General features: G+C 54.0%; 1 protein-coding gene and 1 long non-coding RNA gene across 3 annotated transcripts in view; both read right to left on the bottom strand.

Annotated features, from left to right (window-relative positions):
• The window catches only part of Actn4 (actinin alpha 4), a 53,375-nt gene that overhangs the window by 17,103 nt on the left and 17,750 nt on the right, over window positions 1-18,522 (bottom strand). The gene's annotated exons all lie outside the window — the stretch shown is intronic.
• On the bottom strand, window positions 494-13,484 carry LOC125339039. Its single transcript, XR_007208385.1, has 3 exons — window positions 13,276-13,484; window positions 8,056-8,059; window positions 494-505 (listed from the first exon to the last, which is right to left on the bottom strand). It is a non-coding gene; the product is annotated as an uncharacterized LOC125339039 (long non-coding RNA).

The raw sequence follows: 18,522 nt of genomic DNA, 5'->3' as shown, positions 1-18,522 counted from the left end.
TACCTACAGCCTTCACTGCAGGCGACAGCAGCCACCAGGAGCTGGTGCCACCCTCACAACATCATGCCTGACCCTGACGAGGGGCAGGCAGGGCGATTTGAGGGCACTGAGGTCAGGGTGATGAGCAGACGATCCCCCGGGGGGATATGTGGCAGACCTTTGACTTGAACCCAATCCACTGTGCTTTCCACGGTCTGTAAATACATGTGTAAAGTGCCGATGCCCAATGTCACTGGCCAAGTGAGAGGCCCCATGACCTGGACACACAGGCCCGGCCAGGTCAGCCCTGTGTCCATCCCCACACAGCTGCTTCCCTAGGCCTCTGTCTTCCCTGTAGAGCATCCTGGGCGCCATTCCTCCCCAGTCTTGGGCTCCGCAGCTCCTTGGGATGCTAAAGGCCAGCAGCAGGCATTTCCCAGGGCTTTTCCCCCACAAGGAGGGTCCTCAGCAAGCAGCTGGAGGCCCAAGGCCGATGGCAGGACACCCAAGTGCATGCCACTCGGCCCTGCAAAGTGGGGCATGCTACAAGACATCAGCGCACACAAGAGGTTCCCATCAGTTAATGCCAACTTGCCCAGACGCCTGCTGGGAAAACCCCAAGCATCCGCTCCTCCTGGGAGTCTGTGCGCCCCGCCTCCCGCCTGCCCCCTCCATCTCCCTCCATCTGCTGGGGCCAGCGCCAAAGTGGGCTGGACGCCAGGGGCGGGCAAGTGCACATTCCATGCCCAGGGAGCAGGCAGAGCCCACGTGGGACACCAGGGGCTTCTAAGGCGCCTCTGGCCAAGTACCATGTGTTTTGACAAGTGTCATCGGGCTTGCTCATTCAGAGCCAACACCAGGCGCCTCTGGGACAAAGATGACGCCTCATTAACACACCACCCCACAGTGCGGACCAGCAAGGGAATTCCTTCCAAATCAGAGAGGGCAAGAAGAGACAGCAGACCACCGAGCCCCGCCCCTCAGCTGCCAGGGAGATGAGAGACCAACTGGAGAACAGTTGCTGCTGCTCCAGCCAGTGACGCCTTCGCCAGCCTCTGCCTCAGCTACCCACCCCTCACAACACATGCCCAGATGGGCAGTCACGTGTGCCCGAATCCCAGTAGTCAGGAGGCTGAGAAAGGAAGATCACAGAGTGTAAGTACAACTCTACACGATCACACAGCTACCGGACTCGGCCTCCACCCAGCTCCGACTCCTAGCTGTCCCGACCTTGCTCTGCAGTCCGCATCAAAGCACCCCTACCTGGTCTCCACCAGTCATCCCCTCTCCCATCTCCCCACAGGACAGGTCCGCATGGGGGACCCATCCATGCATCCACTCACCGTCCCAGCCCAAGGTCCCTCGCTTCCACCTGCCCTAACATCAGTTTTCTTTTCTGGAATCTGGCCAGGCAGACAGCACCGGGTCAAGGTGATTACAAGGCCCCCAGGTGCCAATGTCTGTAACGTTCACCTGCCTGCTCTGGGCTCAGAAGTCCTGCCACCCCTTTCACAGTGCACGCCTAGTCCCGTGTGTCATGTGCCCAGGGCCAAGCGGGCCCTTACGGCAGGCAGAGGACAGGCACAGAGGGCACAGGCAGGAAGCTGCGATCTGACGACAGCAGTTTGAAAAACCTGTGAAACTCTTATCTCAGATTAACTGTTCAAAACCAGAAGTGAAACTGTGGCTCAAGTGGTAGAGTGCTAGCCCTGAGCACAAAAGCCATTTCCCAGTATGCACACACAAAAATTTAAGATAATAAAAGCGGGCGGGCAGCAGCAAAGCCAGACACCAAGTAGGTGGGGCTGCTGGACCTTGCTGCTCTGGCCCAGAGGGCGTCAGGCCTGCACTCCACCTCTTCAGCTACCCTGTGCCCCATCAAGTGACTTTGACTTGACTTCTCCCTCCAGCCTGTTTCCTTCCCTGCCAGGCAGATTTATCAGAAGCTGCCTCCTGCGGCGGCTCTACCGATTCCAGATTCCACTGTAGGAAATGCATCTAGAGCATCTGTCACGGTCCCTGGCAGACTGTGTGGGCCGGATGAATCCCCCGCCCTGCCTGGCTGCACAAGGGCAGAATCTGGTTCTCCACTGCACAGGCCCTCAGCCCTCTCCTGAGGATGAGACATGGGGGGAGACTCAAAAGGCTGATGGTCCCCAGTCGAACCTTTGGAGACACTGAGCACCACTGCCACAGGCACAGCCCACCTGTCTTCACAGGGGCTGCCACTCTACCTGCCCTCCACACACACTCCAGCCTTGCACTCCTCCTCCGAGCAGAGAACAGGAGCTCTTGGCTCAGAGGTAGCACCTGCCTTATATAATAACCACCTTGGCAAGCAAAGATCCATGGGCTTCCTGGTTGATGAGTGGACATACTCCCCTCAAGAGGAGATTAAACAAACAGGCACGTGTGCACCATCAGCACTGGGCTGGTGTGGACAAGGGTCTGTCTTCCTACCAGAAGCCTAGTTCTCAGGCAGAATGCAGACCTCAGGCCTATGGCCCACACCTTGCTGAGCTGTGTCTTCACCTCCTGGGAGGCTAGGGGTGTTGTAAAGATAGGAAAGGATCCTAAATGCTCTGGGTACACACAGCCTGTGCCCGGGAGGCCACCCTCGGCAAGAGCCACCCGGAACACCACTGCTCCACGTAGTGATACTACTGGGGAGGAGGAGCCAGAGCTCAGAAGGGACATTAAAAATGCATAGCGTGTGCTACTTGGCTTTAAAAATAACACTGGGTTTGGCTCCTTCCTCTCTCCCTGTTAGCAGAGGGCGTGTGGGTAGCTTGCGTCGTGCTTCCTGCAGCTGGAGGCCTTGTGGGCCCGCCATGCATCGTCCATGGGACCAATTCTCCATCCTCGTGAGTCATGTGGCCGTGGCCTGGGGTGGGGGGCACCCTCAGGCCTGGATTCACAGCCATACAATGTGGGTACCTGGCTGCATCTGCCTCCAGCCTCACGGGAGGGTGGGGGTCGATCTGATCCCAGGGTGGGGAAGTTTATCTGAAGACTTCATTCTCAAGCTCTTATCAGGACAAGAACAAGGGAGCTATGGTCCTACAGTGCTGTAGGAAGGAAGAAAAGGGAGGTGGGGGCAAAGGGCAGTAAATGATGAAAGAAAGGAGGGGGCGAACCAGAGAAAGCCTCTGGCAAGCAGCAGGAGGTAGAGAGAGAAGCTACCTCGGGGCTCCTGAGTCAGAGCCCTTTCCTGCCTTCACTTCTGTCACCCCCATGCATGCACACGGCTGAGCCCATGCATTCTGTCACCTCTTACTCTGGGTTGCCACTGGCCAGAGCAGAACCAGAGAAAACTTGACTAAAGCCATGCTAATAAACAGGAACCCAGGTGGGGGTACTCCACTATGTCAGAGTGAGCACCCCGGCACCAGCAAGCCCTAGCCTAGGAGACCCGGATCCCATGGCCACCCCTGGAAGGGGGCTGGCCCCAGCCCTGGCCCTGTGTGTGCAGGCAGGCAGGGTGTTTTGGAAAGTGCCCCCCAAAGCCTGTCCTAATGACGGACACATGCTGGCTTCTCCGGGTACTGTGGGGGGACAGGAAGGGGCTGGCACGCTCCCTGATTGGGGAGCGGCCCCAGCTAGCTGCTTCTACTTTGCCTTCAACACTGGGTGTTGAGGGAGAGATGGGGCGGGGCATCACTGGTCATAAAGTTCTTCCTGTGTCACAGGGACCCCTCCCAGCCGCCAGGATGTGGGGCAGCCTGGTGAATGAATGATGGATATTGTCTGGGAGGTGACCTAAGCAGTCAGGAATGTGGTCACAGTGGGCTTTAATGAGCCATTCATGGCTGGCTGGCTGGCAAGGCCCTCCCCCAACTCCAAAGAGGGCCCCCGGCTCGGCTCAGGAGGAGGAGGAGGAGGAAAGCAGAGCAGCGTGGAGTGGCTGAGTGGGCTCCAGCACGCATGTGGTGGGCACAAGAAGCCAGTGCCCCAGGGAGGCTGGAAGGGGGAGGGGCAAGGTCCTGGGACTGGGGGGAGGGAGGTGTCTTTCAAAAATCCATTTGGGCTCCAAACTGCCTGGCAGGCGCACATATGTGGCACCCATTGACTCTGAATCTTGGACGAGATGGAGGGGCAGCTGTGTGCCCCTCCTGCCGCACCCCACTCCCACTGGGCCTACAGGCCACCCGCTTGGCAGGACACCACCACCTACCACCAGCCCTGAGCCCACTGCACTTGGCCACTTCTAGCCCCCCCAGCCCATCTCTGAAGTACCGTGCTGGGTCTGTGGCTCCGCTGGGACGCCGGCTGCTCGGAGGGGGTGACCCCCACACCACCTCCGGAATCCCCACCTTGCCTGCGGTGGCCCCGGCCGCTGCCCATAGCTCCTGCCTCCACGGGGCTCCAGGAATCGCACCCAGGGCCTGCACACCAGGCAGGAGCAGCTATTTATTTCTTGCCACCCTTCTTATCACCCATCTGCCAGGCCACTGCCAGGCCCCGGGCGAGGCCAGGCCTGGTGCAGCATCTTTTCAGTTCCTGAAAGCAGACACTGCTCCTGGGCCCTGGGCCTCATCACCAGCTCTTACAGGTGCTTTCAGGGCCCTGGCCTCTTGGCCTTCAGGAACGTAGGTCCCCAGGGACCACGGGCCCTCTGGAACAGTTTGAGACGGGACCTGTGAGTTCTTTCTAGAAGACCAACTGCCAAGTGATCACAGGCCAAAGGAGATGAGCCAGGCTGAGAGGGGCAGGGGAGCTGCTCATGCTGTGGCCACGGCAGCCACGCAGGACCCGGGCCACTCACCCCGCACCCGCGTGCTATGCGTGTACCTGCCCCACAATGAGACAGCCCAGTGTGAAAACGTAACAGAGAAAATGTGTCCTGGGCTCGAGTTGCCTTATTCAGAGTTTTCTGGGCTTACATGGAAAGGCGCTGACATTCCAGTTGGAAGAGAGGTATAAATACCACGTAGTGCAGTCGTGAACATTCCAAGGGCCCTGCGTGGCCATCCAGAAAGCAGCTCCGCACGCCCAGCCAGGCCCCTGCGAGTCCTCGGAGTAACAGCTGCTCACACGGACAGACGTGGAGCGCTGCCCTTCCTTAAGAAAAACCCTGGCCCCCACTCTTTATGTGATCTCCCTCAAATGTCACCTTCCCAGGAGCCCTTCCCCGAGGGGCTGTCACTCATTTATCCCTCGGGGCCAGAGATGTCCCCACTTAGGGTGACACTGCTCTGGGTCTGCAGCTGCGGCAGAAAAGCCCTGGCCCCTGGTCCCCAGCACGCTGCTCCCTGCAGGCCACCAATGCCCAGCAATGGACTCTGGGTTACGGGGGCGGGGGTAAGTCCTGCTTGTTAATCTGCCCGGAGGGGCAAGTGTGGAGTGTACCACAAACCTCCTATCAGTCTCTGCTTTCTCCCTTGGAAAAGGATGATAGCAGACATGCTGTATGTGTCCAACAGGCAACAGGTAAACCACACCGTTCTGCAGAGCACAGTGGTTAGTAGGGGGTGGGGTATGTGTGTGTGTGTGTGTGTGTGTGTGTAGCCGGGTTCTTCTAGCAACTGCCAAGTTTTCTCTGTACTTTGGTGGCTGACATAAAGCAGCTGTCCTCAAGCCTCTCAACTAGCAAATGAATAAAGGAAATAAATAAAATGCAAATAGCTAAAGGTATTATAATTCATGGTCTGATTCTTCTTGCTTCCAAAGACCCTTCAAGGAAAGGGGGCATGGCTCGGTGGTAGCACTGGAAAAGGCCCCCAAGGCTGGGGCAGGAGGGCCCCCCAGTTCCAGGTTGCTTCCATCACCTTAATCCTCTGAAGACTCTCAGCACTTCCACTTCCCGTGGCTGGGGGTTTGGCCTACTGTGTGTGCAAACACAGCAGCCATCTAGCTTTTTTTTTCCCTCAGCATAGTTTCAAGGTTCATCATGTTGAGGCATGTCAAAGCACATTTTTTGTCATTGTTGGTTGTAGGGCTTGAACTCAGGGCCTGAGTGATGTCCCCAAGCTTTTTTGCTCAAGGCTAGGTGCTCTACCGCGTTGAGCCATAATACTGCTTCTGGTTTTCTGGTAGTTAATTGGAGATAAGAGTCTCACTGACTTTCCTGTCTATGCTGGCTTTGAACAACAATCCTCAGATCTCAGCCTCCTGAGTAGCTAGGATTATAGATAAGCATAAGCCACTGGCACCAGGCTCAAATATATATAAACTGGGACAGTTATCTTTTTCATTGCTGAGTTGTACAAGTTGTCTGTATATTCTCAGCACTAGACCTTTATCAGAAACACCATTAACAAATGTTATGTGTGGGATGTCTTCTCACTTTAATACTTACTGTCCTGTGGTCTGGGGGTGCAGCTCAACGGAAGAGCGCTTGCTGGGCATGATGAGCAAGGCCTGGGGTTCCAATCTCAGTATCAAGAAAAACACACACACAAAAACCCCACCAAACCAAACTTGTGTTCTTCGATGAAAATTTTTTAGTTTTTTATTTTGAGGAAGTCTAATTTGTTTCTGCGATCTGATTTAATAAGCCAGGACCTAATTCAAGGTCATGAAGATGTACACTTGTTTCTAGCTGCATGTCCTGGTATTTGGCAGACAGGAGCAAGTGGCATGCTCTGATTTCCCACCTGAACCTGTTCCCTCTTAGGCTTTTCTAGAGCCATCTCATCCAAGAGAAGCCAATCAAGCAACCCAAGGAGAAGGGCCTGCCTCCCTACACCATGTCTGCTGGCACAGAAGTCAGGCTCTGAATTAAAGGCAAGCAGGGCCCACAGGGTAGAGGGAGGAGCTGTTCAGCCTTCCAACAGCTTCCCAGCAGGAAGAGGAGCTGGGAGGGTGAGGTCTACCTCCATAGCTACTCTCAAAAGAGGAAACTTCCACTCCCAAAAGACAGTTTTAAAATGAGGGCAGCAGCAGAGGCTGGGCTGAGGCCTCTCTACTCGGCTGTGAAACGATCAGCACCCTGCGCCTTCCACCTGGAGAACAGGGAGTTCAGCTACAAAAACCCTATTTATTTCCCAGAGCAGCGCTGAGCTCAGGTTTCCTGGAGGGGGTGGAGGATTAAAGGTCTTCTGGCAATTCTGACCTTGAGGCTGTGTAACTTGGAACTGTAACAGGTAGAAAAGGCCCAGAACGAATGCTTTCATCTGGACCAGTCCATCAGACACTTGCCTAGCCTCAATCATATGAGATAAATCAGGCATTTGGGGTAGGTAGGAAGTCTGGGGCACAGAGGGGCAGGGTACTGCTTCTATGTACCTGTCTTGCTCTGCTCTCCGGCCCAGCCCCGCTCCAACCAGGTCTCCAAGGGGCATCTGTGGGCCAGACATTGCCCTTTCACCCTCTGCTTCTGGGTCTCTAGTAGGCAGCTTGCTTCCTGACTGAAACTCCTCCGAGGCTTTGAGTCAACAGTTCACCCAGCCAGGTTAGAGAAAGCAGACAAGGGGTGTGTGGGGTGGTGACGGGGCTGGCATCTGGGGTGCGGATCCCGCTAGGGGCAGGACATACAGATGAGCAGCTTATTAGCAAAGAACGGAGGGCAGGCATCTACATAATCAATTTCTTGGCACCAAGTGGGGACCCCCAGAGGTGGCATAGCCCAAGGGGGACAGAGCCAGCACCCAGGGGGAGGCCCAGGGAATACAGCAGGAGGCTTAGGAACCCAGGAATCTGGGAGGGACCTCTGACCAGAAATTCCAGGCCAAAGAGTCTGGAGTTTGGCAAGAGGCAAGTGCTGGTGTGAAGATCTCCGGTCTCACCCCCCACCTCCACCCCCGGCCTCAGCTGAGTAGGTGTTGGCCTACTCCCCGGCCCCAGTATGGGGTGCGGGAAGAAAAGGCTCTAAGCTTCGTATCTTTAAAAAAAAAAAAAATCATTCCATCTCAGACCCCTTGGGTAGACAATATAGGTGGACAATAGCAACAGTGTTTTCAGAGAACTTAAAAAAAGGAAGACCAAAATAAGATTCTATAACCCGAGAGTAATTACAGGATTGGGAGGAACCATGAAGGAGAGACTGAAACCTCTGACTCATAATTGCTCCATTAAAGATGGTGAAACCGTTTGCCCTGGCAACAGGGAACTCTCACCCAGGCTCGCTGCACCTACATGCCTTCCTGGGGATGACAGGCTGACACCAGGCCCCGCCTGGGCCACCGCAGGGCTCCCAGGGGACAGTCTCCAGGAGCTGTGAGAGGTCAGAGGATAAAGGGGGGCCCTGGAAACCAGGGGTGGAACACATGCTACCCTAGAACAATGCGAGTGGTTTGCTCCAAAGATGGGGGACTCCCCCCTTCAAGTGTGGGCTCCAATTTCCAAGGAAGGACTCAGTGGTCCTGAGTACAAGGAATGAAGAAGAGTGGGGCCCCCAGGGGCCATGTCAACACACCCCATCATTGCTGCTGAGTGCCGGGGGCATCTTCCAAACACATCTGAGGTGCTTTTAATGACTGGGTGCCCAATCCAATGGGACAAGTGACACCTCTGCTGAGCCCTTTACTATGTATGGAGGACTAAATGGTGACACAAGCTGAGAGTGGCCAACGTCACATAGCTGAGTGCAGGGCCGGGGCCCTCAAGGTCTCTTTAACTAGTCTTGCTAAGGCTGTCTTGACATTTCTGGAGCTGTCAGCTTCCCCCGCAAATGAAGCCCTTCCCAGTGGCTGGTCTCTGTCTCAGAGGCCAGCTCCAGTGCTGCAGGCCAGGGTGAGTCATGGGAGAAGGGCGAGTCAGGTGACCAGGTGAGAATCAGAGCTATGCTGAGGCGGCAGGGCTACCTTGACATTCCTGTGATTCTGCCAAGGTAAAAAGTAACTTAAGGAGTTTGCCTTATATGGGCACAATGACAGATTTCGGCAGGACGTGTTAACTGACCCCGTATCAATCCGTTCCCAGGTTGGAGGGGAGGCGCCTGATAAAGTGCTCTGAAAGTCTAGGAAATAGCAGTTTATGACTGGCCACAGCCAGTGACTCATCAAACAAAGGTGCAGCTCAGTGTCCTTTTAGAAAAGGGGGAAGGAGTGGCAGTAAGGGAAGAGCGGGAGGGAGGCCTGGCTCAAGGTAGGGCTGGAGGAACTCAGTTGGAGGCTACAGCTGAACCCCAGGCCTGTCTGGGTTCTGGGAGCCTCCCACCACCCCCGTTCTCCCAGAGGGGAGAGAGAGGAGAGGCCCATCCCTGGAGGCACAGACCTCACTCAGATCAGCAAGGTGGGGGGGGGAATGGGAAGATCAGAGTACAATGCTTATCTGGCCTTAGAAATCCTAGCACCCTGGAGGCTGGGGAGAGGAGGATTCTGATCCTTAGGTGAGGAGACCCTGTCTTAAGAACAGTAAGCTGGGCACCAGAGGCTCACGCCTGTAATCCTATCTACTTAGGAGGTCGAGATCTGAGGGTCACAGTTTGAAGGCAGCCCAGGCAGGAAAGTCGGTAGTTCATGTGGTACAGTGCTATCCTTGAGCATGAAAGGTCAGGGACAGCGCCCAGGACCAGAGTTCAAGCCCCAGGAATAGCAAAACAACAAGGATAATAGGTGAGAACCAAAGCAATGGACTGGGCCTCACAGGATTCCACATGGCTACCCCAGCCTGACCCTCAACTCTGGCCACAGACAGCTGCTCCCACTAGCCCAGGCCTCCAGAGGGGGGTAGGGTCTCACCCCTCTGAGCCTCTGCCAGACTCCATTCCAACTTCAAAACCAATAGAGAGCATCTACCTACCACCTGCTACCTACTAGTCTGAGCACTGGGACTATCAACAAGCATCATCCTCAGGAAGCCTGGAGTCTACAAGGAGACAACATAGAAGAAAATAGGGCAACTTGAGATGGCCAAGTTAAAACACAGCCATAGTGGGAAGGAGGGGGGCAAATCAGAGAAGGCCTCTTGGTGGAGGTGACTTTTGGCCTTAATAAGCAGGAAGAGACCCTTCTAGTAGTAGGAAGGAATAGGTCCCGGGGCTAGAAGTGAGGTTCAAGTGGTAGAGTGCCAGCTTGACAAACATGAGGGCCCGAGTTCAAGTCCTGGCATCACTCTGCTCTGTGGGTGACAGGGAGGGGATGGAAGGAGGTGGGTTCCACACACGCTGCAGTTCCAGCTGCGGCTGAGGCTTGCTGTTCTGAGAGCACAAAAGGGAAGATAAAGAGGCCAGACGCCAAATGTCCCGAGACCAAGCTAGCATACTCTCAATATGCAGGATGTCATTAGGGAGGTTGGAGGGGGGCAGGCCCAGAGGGGCAGCTGGACTACTGCAGAAGTGGACAAGCCCCTGGCCAGGAGCTGTTCTCCAACTTCAACAGCATCATCTCGTCCAGAACCAGCAAGAGACTGCCAGAAGAATGGCAGACGAGAGCAGGAGCAACCCCAGCTGACTCAACTGAACACCTACTCGGTGCGGCCCTGGCTCCAGCGAGAAGCCAGCAGCTCTGCCCTGGTGGAGGCCTGGCAGGCAGTGTGATCCGAGGACAGCAGAGGTCAGGTGACACCTGATCTGGGCCTTGAAAGGGGAGCGCTATTCTGATAGGTGGTGACCTGGGAAGAGGGTCATTCATCAATTCCCAACACACCAAGGGCAAACCCCATAAAGGGGCAGGAGGTGTGAGGGGGCTCCAGAGACAGTGGTGAGGATGGTGTCAGCAGGAGCCAGACATCACCCCATCATGAGCTCAGAATGTATTCTCTGGGCAGTGTGGGGGTGGGATGGGGTGACCTGGTTAGATAGGCGTCTCAGGAAGATAAGTGTTCATGGAGCCACCGAGACGACTAGGAGACTGGAGCCAGGCCAGGTAGGTAGGAGGTCATGGTGGGGGATGGCACAGATGTTATGAAGAGGCAACACTGGAGCTGCCCCACACAAAGAGCAGGAGGAAGCTAGGAGCCTGAGACATCTGACAGGGAGAAAGTAGACTCAGTGGTTTCATAGTTTCTGAATGTGGAAAGAGCAACGTCAAACCTGGGAGTGGAGAACCTGGAAAGAAGGCCATGAGATCGCTGGGTTTGAACAAGCCAAAATCAAAGCCTGACTGGCTGGCGTGTGAAAGAAAGCTTCAGTCTAACATGGCCTGAGAACATCTGCTCACACCTGCTGCATTCGGCTGCTCGGTGCTGGTGTGCTGGTGCTGGGGATACAGGGAGAGAGCTATGGTTGTCAAATGATAACAGTGAAATGAGGAGGGTGGTCAGGACCAGAGCCACTTCCTGCTGGGGAGAAAGGCTGTGCAAAGTAGAAGAGGATCTGTCAACAGTTCCTCAAGGGTTCTGGCCCCTGCACTGCAAGCAAACACACACACACACACACACACACACACACACACACACACACAGTGCAGTCTCATGGATTTGAGACATATCTTGCATGTACACGGTTGCAGGGGCGGGTGCATGAAGAGGACCTTCATTTTCACAAACACCACACAAGACTACAGGCTCAAGTCTCCTGTACTGCAGAGGCTAGGGAAGAGGTAGCTGGTACACACCCTCCCACATGGGAGAGTGACTGGAAGAGAGAAGACCGCCCCCCACACACCCAGGCAAAGACTCTGTGTGTGTGTGTGTGTATGTGTGTGTGTGTCATTGGTCGTGAACTCAAACCTGGGCATTATCACTGAGCTCTTTTGCTCAAGGCTAGCACTCTACCACTGAGCCACAGCTCCACTTCTGGTTTTCTGGTGGTTCATTGGAGATAAGAGTATCACAGACTTTCCTGCCTGGGGTGGTTCTGAACTGCGATTCTCAGATCTCAGCCTCCTGAGTAGCTAAGATAGCAGGCTTGAGCCACCAGTGCCTGTCTTAAATGCTTTTTAAACACCATCTCGTGGACCACCCATCACCTCTTTCTTTTCCTCCACAAGAGAAAGACATCATTGCTCCAGGTAAAAGCCGGACTTTCCCACCCCACACTACAGCCTCAAATTCCCCTCAAATTCCAAACTCATATTTCCCCCACCGGAGGAAGGCCCCACGGGGCAGGACTGGAGCCCTTTCAAAGGTGTATAGGAGCACACCCACTTGCTCACAGAACAAGCCATCTCTTTCTTCCCCCTTCTCCTGCGGAACAAGGCTGCATTTAAAAGGAGGAACAGTCTCAGGTTTTGTCTTCCCAACACAGAAGGTCCCAGAGGCAAGGACTCTGGAGAACAGAAGGGCTGCCTCCCTGGGATCTATGGTTGTAGACAGTAAAGGAGGTGTGGAGGGACACGAGAGACAAAGCCCCAGACTGAGCCAGACAGAGGGGAAGAGAAAGGGCGGCCCATGGTGTCACTCAGGGTCCCCACGGCCTGGAGAAAGCCAAGGAGCTATCAGATTCTGCCCAGCTGCACTGTGCAGCCTCCACCTTTCTCTTAGATTTTCCATGCCACTGCCCCATAAATAACAATGGTCACCAAACGGCTCTTCCTTTCCTGGTACAGCTTGTTTTCCAGGCCCAGCTCAACAATCGGAGCCCAGTGGGCTACACCGGAACAGCAGGCAGGCCAGGTTTCAGGAAGGCAGTCACTCAGCCAAACCACAGGGCTATGTTTGAAAGTTTTTAGCTATCCCCAGAAACAAAACTCTTTATTGTCTCTTTCACTAGGTAAGTTAATTTTATCTGGAGGTAGCAATTGGATAAAAGGGGAAACATTTAAAAAAAAAAAAAAGGGTGTGTGTGTGTGTGTGTGTGTGTGAGACCTGCATCTTGGCCATTTCTGTCTAGTGGTGGTCCCTTCTCAGGTCTTGCTCATGGCAGTGTTCCAACTGTCTAGACCCCCACCCTCCACCCCCCACAGAGCTCAGTCACGCAAATGACATGAATTCTTCTCTAATGCCAGTGTCCCCACTTCTCCAGATGACAGCATCGTTGCAAAGCATCCCTTGTCTCCCAAGTGGCAGGCACTGGAGCACAACTTGGCAAGGACAGCTGCAGCCATTCTGGACCCAAAGTGGCCTCTTTCTTAGGACAAAATGTGGGTGGGTGTTGGTCTCTCTACCCTTCCCACTCGGCCAAGTGGATGGGCAGTGAGGAGCAGATCTGTGCCATCTGATGGGCTGCCTGTCTACTAAATAGCATGCATATTTATTCCCAGAGCACCTGTATTTGTCAGACTTTGTTTCAGATGCTAAGGACCCAGCAGTGGACAAAAGTCGCTTCTCTCACTCGAGTGGCATGGGGGACAGAGAGCAGAGAGGATGGTTGTGCGATGAAGGCGGCAGGCGTGTCACAGATTGGAGACTGAGGTGGGTAGAATGGCACAGTGGCTGGGGGAGGAGGAGGGGTGGCAGCTGCCCTGGCCTTTCTTTACTCAGCCCTGGGAGATCAGAGCGAAAAGGAAGCCCATCACTGGCACCTGGTCACACTCTGGCAAAGGGACAAGGAGACCTGGAGCTTCCGGAAGTGAAAAGCTACACCTGGGGCCTTCCGGCTTGTCACTGCTGGTACTACCTCCTGCATCGGCCCCAGAGGCTTCCATACAAGGTTTTCTGCAGGCAGAATGGGCACAGGCTTGGGGTGACCTGGGCCCTATTGGACCCACTTCCCCTTAGAGAGTTCTAAGCTGGCACAAAGGACGCTGCGGCATAGGATGCCTGCCTTTCCTCGCCTGTACCACCACCACTGAGAGTCAGGTCCTCAGCCAGGGGCCCAGCCATTGCTGTGTTGGAGATGGGGGGAGGGGGGAGATGAGTGGACAACTGCTGTTGCTTTCAGGGAATCTTACTTTGCAGGACTCCTCGAATGCTTGACGTTTAGTATCAGGCAGTCAAACTGGCTGGCACTCAGTAATTCTTCATCTAGCACTATTTGTCTCTGCAGCCCCAGCTCTGGGAAGAAAGGATCTCCAAACTCCACAGCCCCGACACCCAAGGATGTCTACTCAGACAACACCTCTCAAGGGATCTCTACAGCCCGTCATGAGGCCTGGGATATGGCTCAACTGGCAGCCACAACGTGAGGAGCCAAGTCAGCCTAGCAATGTGAGGAGTTCAAACCTCAGTACCGAAAAAAAAAAAAAAAAAAAAGGTGTGTGCATACACACACAAAGAAGACCCCTCATGATGACTCCATCTCCAGGTCTTGGCCAAGCTGTGGGGGATGTGCTTTGGGCCCTGTTTGGAGACTGAGGAAAGGGTGGCTCCCTGGCCTATGGTCCCTCAGGTAGTAAGGAACAGGGCCAGGAAGAGAGTCTGGCAGCCACTCAGAACCAGCACATGGGTTCTGCTTTGGGTCTCTGACCCAGCATGCACAGCGAGGATCCCCACCCCTACCTCCTGCCCCTCCCCCACCCATGAAAAGGCAAAGGTCATCTAGGTCTACCCAGCTGACCCCTCACCAGGAAACCTCTTCCTAGCACCTCATCAGGCATTGTGTGCACACGCTTGCACCACGGATTTGACCCTGTGGACAGCCCAGGCCTCTGGTCAGCCATGGAGAACACAGCTCCAGAGGTATTTGGAGGCTTATTAAAACAGCAACAAGGCCAGGGAAGCCGCACCCAAGCCTGGCTGTCTACTCGATCACCATGTGCTCTCAGATCAGGATTAATTCTTTGGCTGGTTTCAACCTTCAATTTCAAAAATATCTAGTTTGTGCTTGTCTACAAAGGAATGTGGCTGGGCACCTCCCACCAGCAACACAGAAAACAACTCCCACTGCCATCACCTGGTCCCTGAGAGCGAGCCATATATAGGCAGGCCGAACACAGGAGGTCTGGCCCCAGAACAACTCTCAACTTCCCATCTCTGCTTAGACAAGTTCCCAGACATGTCATTCAGCCAAATGCTCATCTCCCCTCGAAGATGCCGGGGTGAGGGGGAGATGTGCCAGGACTGGCATTTGTGGAGGGCTACCCAGGCAGAGTGATGGCAGGCTCCATCCGCCTGCCACACCCATCCTCAGGCCATCACAGGCCTGAATCCCAAGGATCTTCATCAGGAAGCCCCAAGTGCCAACTCCAGGGGTACAAAGGGAGAGGAAAGGCAGGCCAGGACTGTCCTGACATGGAAGAAATGGCCTACAAAAGGGGACCAGTCCAGGTGGATTCTTGGTTTGGTTGGTTATAGGCTGAGTGGCCTAGGGCAAGATGGGCAGTCTCTCTGAACCTCAGCTCGCTCCTCTGTAAAGCTGGACGAAAATGCCATGCCTGGCAGGGTATAGGCAGGCACTCAGGAAGACCAGGAGTTCCAGGCCAGCCTGGACTACAAGATCCTGACTCCAAAGACCAAAACTAAAACAAATGCCATGCCAGTTTGGGGCTAAGCTATAGGAATAAAGTACTATGTGCTCTCATGAACTGTTGAGATATCTGGCCCACCTCAAAGGCCACGTGTTGCTCTGTGCTTAGAGCCTGAAACAGTGCTCTCTTCTTGTGCCTCCAGCCCAAGTTCTGCATGAGAAGCACCTGCTGGCTGCAGTCCACGCCCTAGCTGGGGCCCCCCACCTCCCAGTACAGTCCTTCTATTCCCAGGCGGTTTCTGGAGGCTTTCTCACCTTCCCATCTCACTTCACTGGGACCACTTCAGACCCTTACAGACTCATTTTTCTGCTGAGTGCCCATGCTCTGGGCCACCAGGCTCTAGAGTGCTAGCCCAAAGCAAAAGAGTTCAGGGACAGTGCCCAGGCCCCTAGTTCAAGCCCCAATGCCGGCAAAAAAAAAAAAAAAAAAAAGAGTCTGGCGTAACCAATGCTACTGAATGTTCTGCACAGCTGGTGGCCCACTCTTTCTAAGCACTTTGATCTCTACACGGATGAGAACTAGCTAGCATCACTCTTGTCCTGATTCTGCAGCCTGGCAGAAGGATGTGACAGGTCAGCAGGCCGGGGAGCCTCCTCCGCCCAGCGGCTTCTCCGGGTGGAAAGCCTCCCTGCCACCTGACCTGGAGTTTGTGTCCACAGAAGGCAAGGAGCAATGCAAAGCATTGCAACCATTTTCCCTCCAGCTATTTCTAGGCACACAAATAGCGTTGAAGGACTCAAAGCCAGCTTGAGAAAACAATCCAGGCAGGAAATACTCAACCAGTGCGAAGGCAACAAGAGTCCAAAAAAGTTAAAAGTTGAGAGGGTGATGCCTTTATGGAGTTTCCTGGCTTTTCCCAGACAGGCAGCTCCCAGCACAGCTTGATAAGATGGTGGTGGGAGCACTGGTACAACTAGCAGGGGACCCAATTAGTACTTAGAAGAAGTTCCCAGGGGTAAGTGTCCATTCCCCACCCCCAAGAGTCTACAAATTTATGCATCTCTACTGGTATCCCATTCTCCTGAAATCTATCAACATTCTGATCCATAAGAAAAGCTGTGTTTGAACTTCTGGGTCTACCCGAATCTTGGCACTGGTCTCTTTTCACAAATCCTGGGTTACCAACATTTTCCAGAAGTCCAATTTAAGCAGCCAGTCATAAAGATGTATTTCTGCACATCTGACACTCAGATGCAGATGGCGGAGTGGAAGTTTACTGTGAAGGCTGGCACTGTCCACTAGGTTATTGTTGTACATAATAGCTCCCTTTGTATGAAATGTGGCATTAGGCCTCTAAAAACAAACAACAACAACAAAAAGGTTTCCACTATTTCTATTCACAGAAACATGGAGCTGCCAGATCCTAAAAATATGGAGATGGAGACAGAAATTCTGAGCAACCAAGTCAATTATCTAAGGTAAGGGGAAAGATGAGAGGCCAGGAGACTAAAAATTACTGACTGGTAAAGGCAGACTCACTTTCCTACCATTCATTCCAACCAAGGAGCAAAAGAAAAATGGATTTTCTCCCACTAAGAGGGACACACAGCAGCAAATCAGTTAAGAGGAAAGAAGAAACTGAAGAAAGGGCAGAGGCAGGGCCAAACACCATGTGTGATCAGAGGTCACAGCTGGGGAGCTCTTGGCACCAAACAGGTCCCATGTTGTATGGACAGTAGGGTTTGTTGTTGCTGTTTGCTTTAGTTCAATTAACTGGCCCATAAAACGGGATTTCTAGCTTTCTGAAAAATGAAGTCCCAGCCATTCCCCCGAGTGACAAGACCCATCCCTTCCTCACTGTCCCTGAAAGAGGACTGAAGACAGAGTTCCCCCGATTCAACTTCTAGCCTCAGCACTCCACTAAGCCATGCTGCTCCCTCCCACAGAGAGCCCAGAATCTCAGGGAGCACGCTGGAGACCCTCCAGTCCCATTTCCTTGAGGACCCAAGAGACACCTTTTCTTAATGATGGCTGGATCCCAATGGTGGGGCTGGGAGAAAGGGAAGAGAAAGGAAGGTGCAGATTGGGAAACAGGAACACCAGCTCTACCAGCTCAGTAGGACCGAGGAGTGGGCCCCGACCTGCTGCCAACACTTCCCCCACTGGGGCTGAGAGTGAGCAGTTATTTCCATGAAGATCAGAAAAGGCCTAAAGATTTCCATCCATTGAAGACCAAGCGCTGAGATTCTCGGCTGGCTGCCACTGCCTCTCTCTCCTCTCCCCATCTCTAGCTTCAAGCTGCCAGCAGTCTTTCCCTTTTGCGGTGCTAGCAAGCCAACGTTCCAAGAAACCATTTCTAAAGTGGACCCCCAAAAACTTACTATCCCCAGGCTATGGCCATGATTGTGTCAGCCCCTGGCACTGTTGCCAGTCTGCCAAAGATGGTGTTAGCCTTACCAACTTCCTGAATACTGGATGCTACATATGCTTCCTGGCAGCCACCACAAACCCATGCCTCCAGCTGCAGAGGCAGCTCAAGCCATCCAAGGGCGGTCACCATCTTCCCAGGCAGTGACTGTGCCTTCTGTCACCCACACCGGCGAGGGTCTCCACCAGCTGCCCACACGTGCAGTCTAAGTAAAAGCAGCAACCTTGGGATGGGTCCCTGGACATCCATACCAACCCATCCTGGGCCACCCAAGCAGAAGCCTCTGAGGGGGGGGACACCTGAAACTGGGGGTTTCCTCCCCAGGGACAGCATCCTTCTTGCTATTCCTTTCCAGCTGCAGGTCCCAAGCCAACAATGAACAGGGGCCTCTTCAGGGGATCCAGTCCATGGAAGCACACACCAAAAGCCAAGCAGCCAGGACTCAACTGGGCCTTTCACTTACCTTAATATTTGTATTTTAGAGGCAGGCTCTCCTATACAACCCAGGCTGGCCTCAAACTCCCAATCTGGAGATTTTTGTTTGTTGTTTTGCCAGCCCTGGAGCTTGGACTCAGGGCCTGAGCACTGGCTCCTTTTTCCTCCCTGGCTTCTTTTTCCTCAAGGCTAGCACTCTACCGCTTGAGCCACAGCACCACTTGCGGCTCTTTCTGTATATGTGGTGCTGAGGAATCCAACCCAGGGCTTCATGCATGCTAGGTAAGCACTCTACCACTAGGCTACATTCCCAGCCCATGGAGGTCTTTGAATATATCAACTCCCCTACAACACACACCATGCAGGAAGGCCCTTCTCAAACCCAGGAAATCCATCTCTGGCATCATCTATTTTAATAGGTGGCTCCCTCCCCCACTGAATTCATTGCCCCGTCCTGTCAGAATGGAACCGCTGTGAGGGCAAGGGCAGCTGACTGCTTTTCTTCTTTGCCTTTCTTCCAAGACTGTCAGGGTAAATGTCACTTGTAAGGGGGTTAAGGGTAGATCGCCG

This window comes from Perognathus longimembris, chromosome 20 (assembly GCF_023159225.1).
Source record: "Perognathus longimembris pacificus isolate PPM17 chromosome 20, ASM2315922v1, whole genome shotgun sequence".
Taxonomy (NCBI): Eukaryota; Metazoa; Chordata; class Mammalia; order Rodentia; family Heteromyidae; genus Perognathus; species Perognathus longimembris.
Note: the sequence above shows the minus strand (reverse complement) of the source record. Positions and strands in the feature narration are given on the sequence as shown.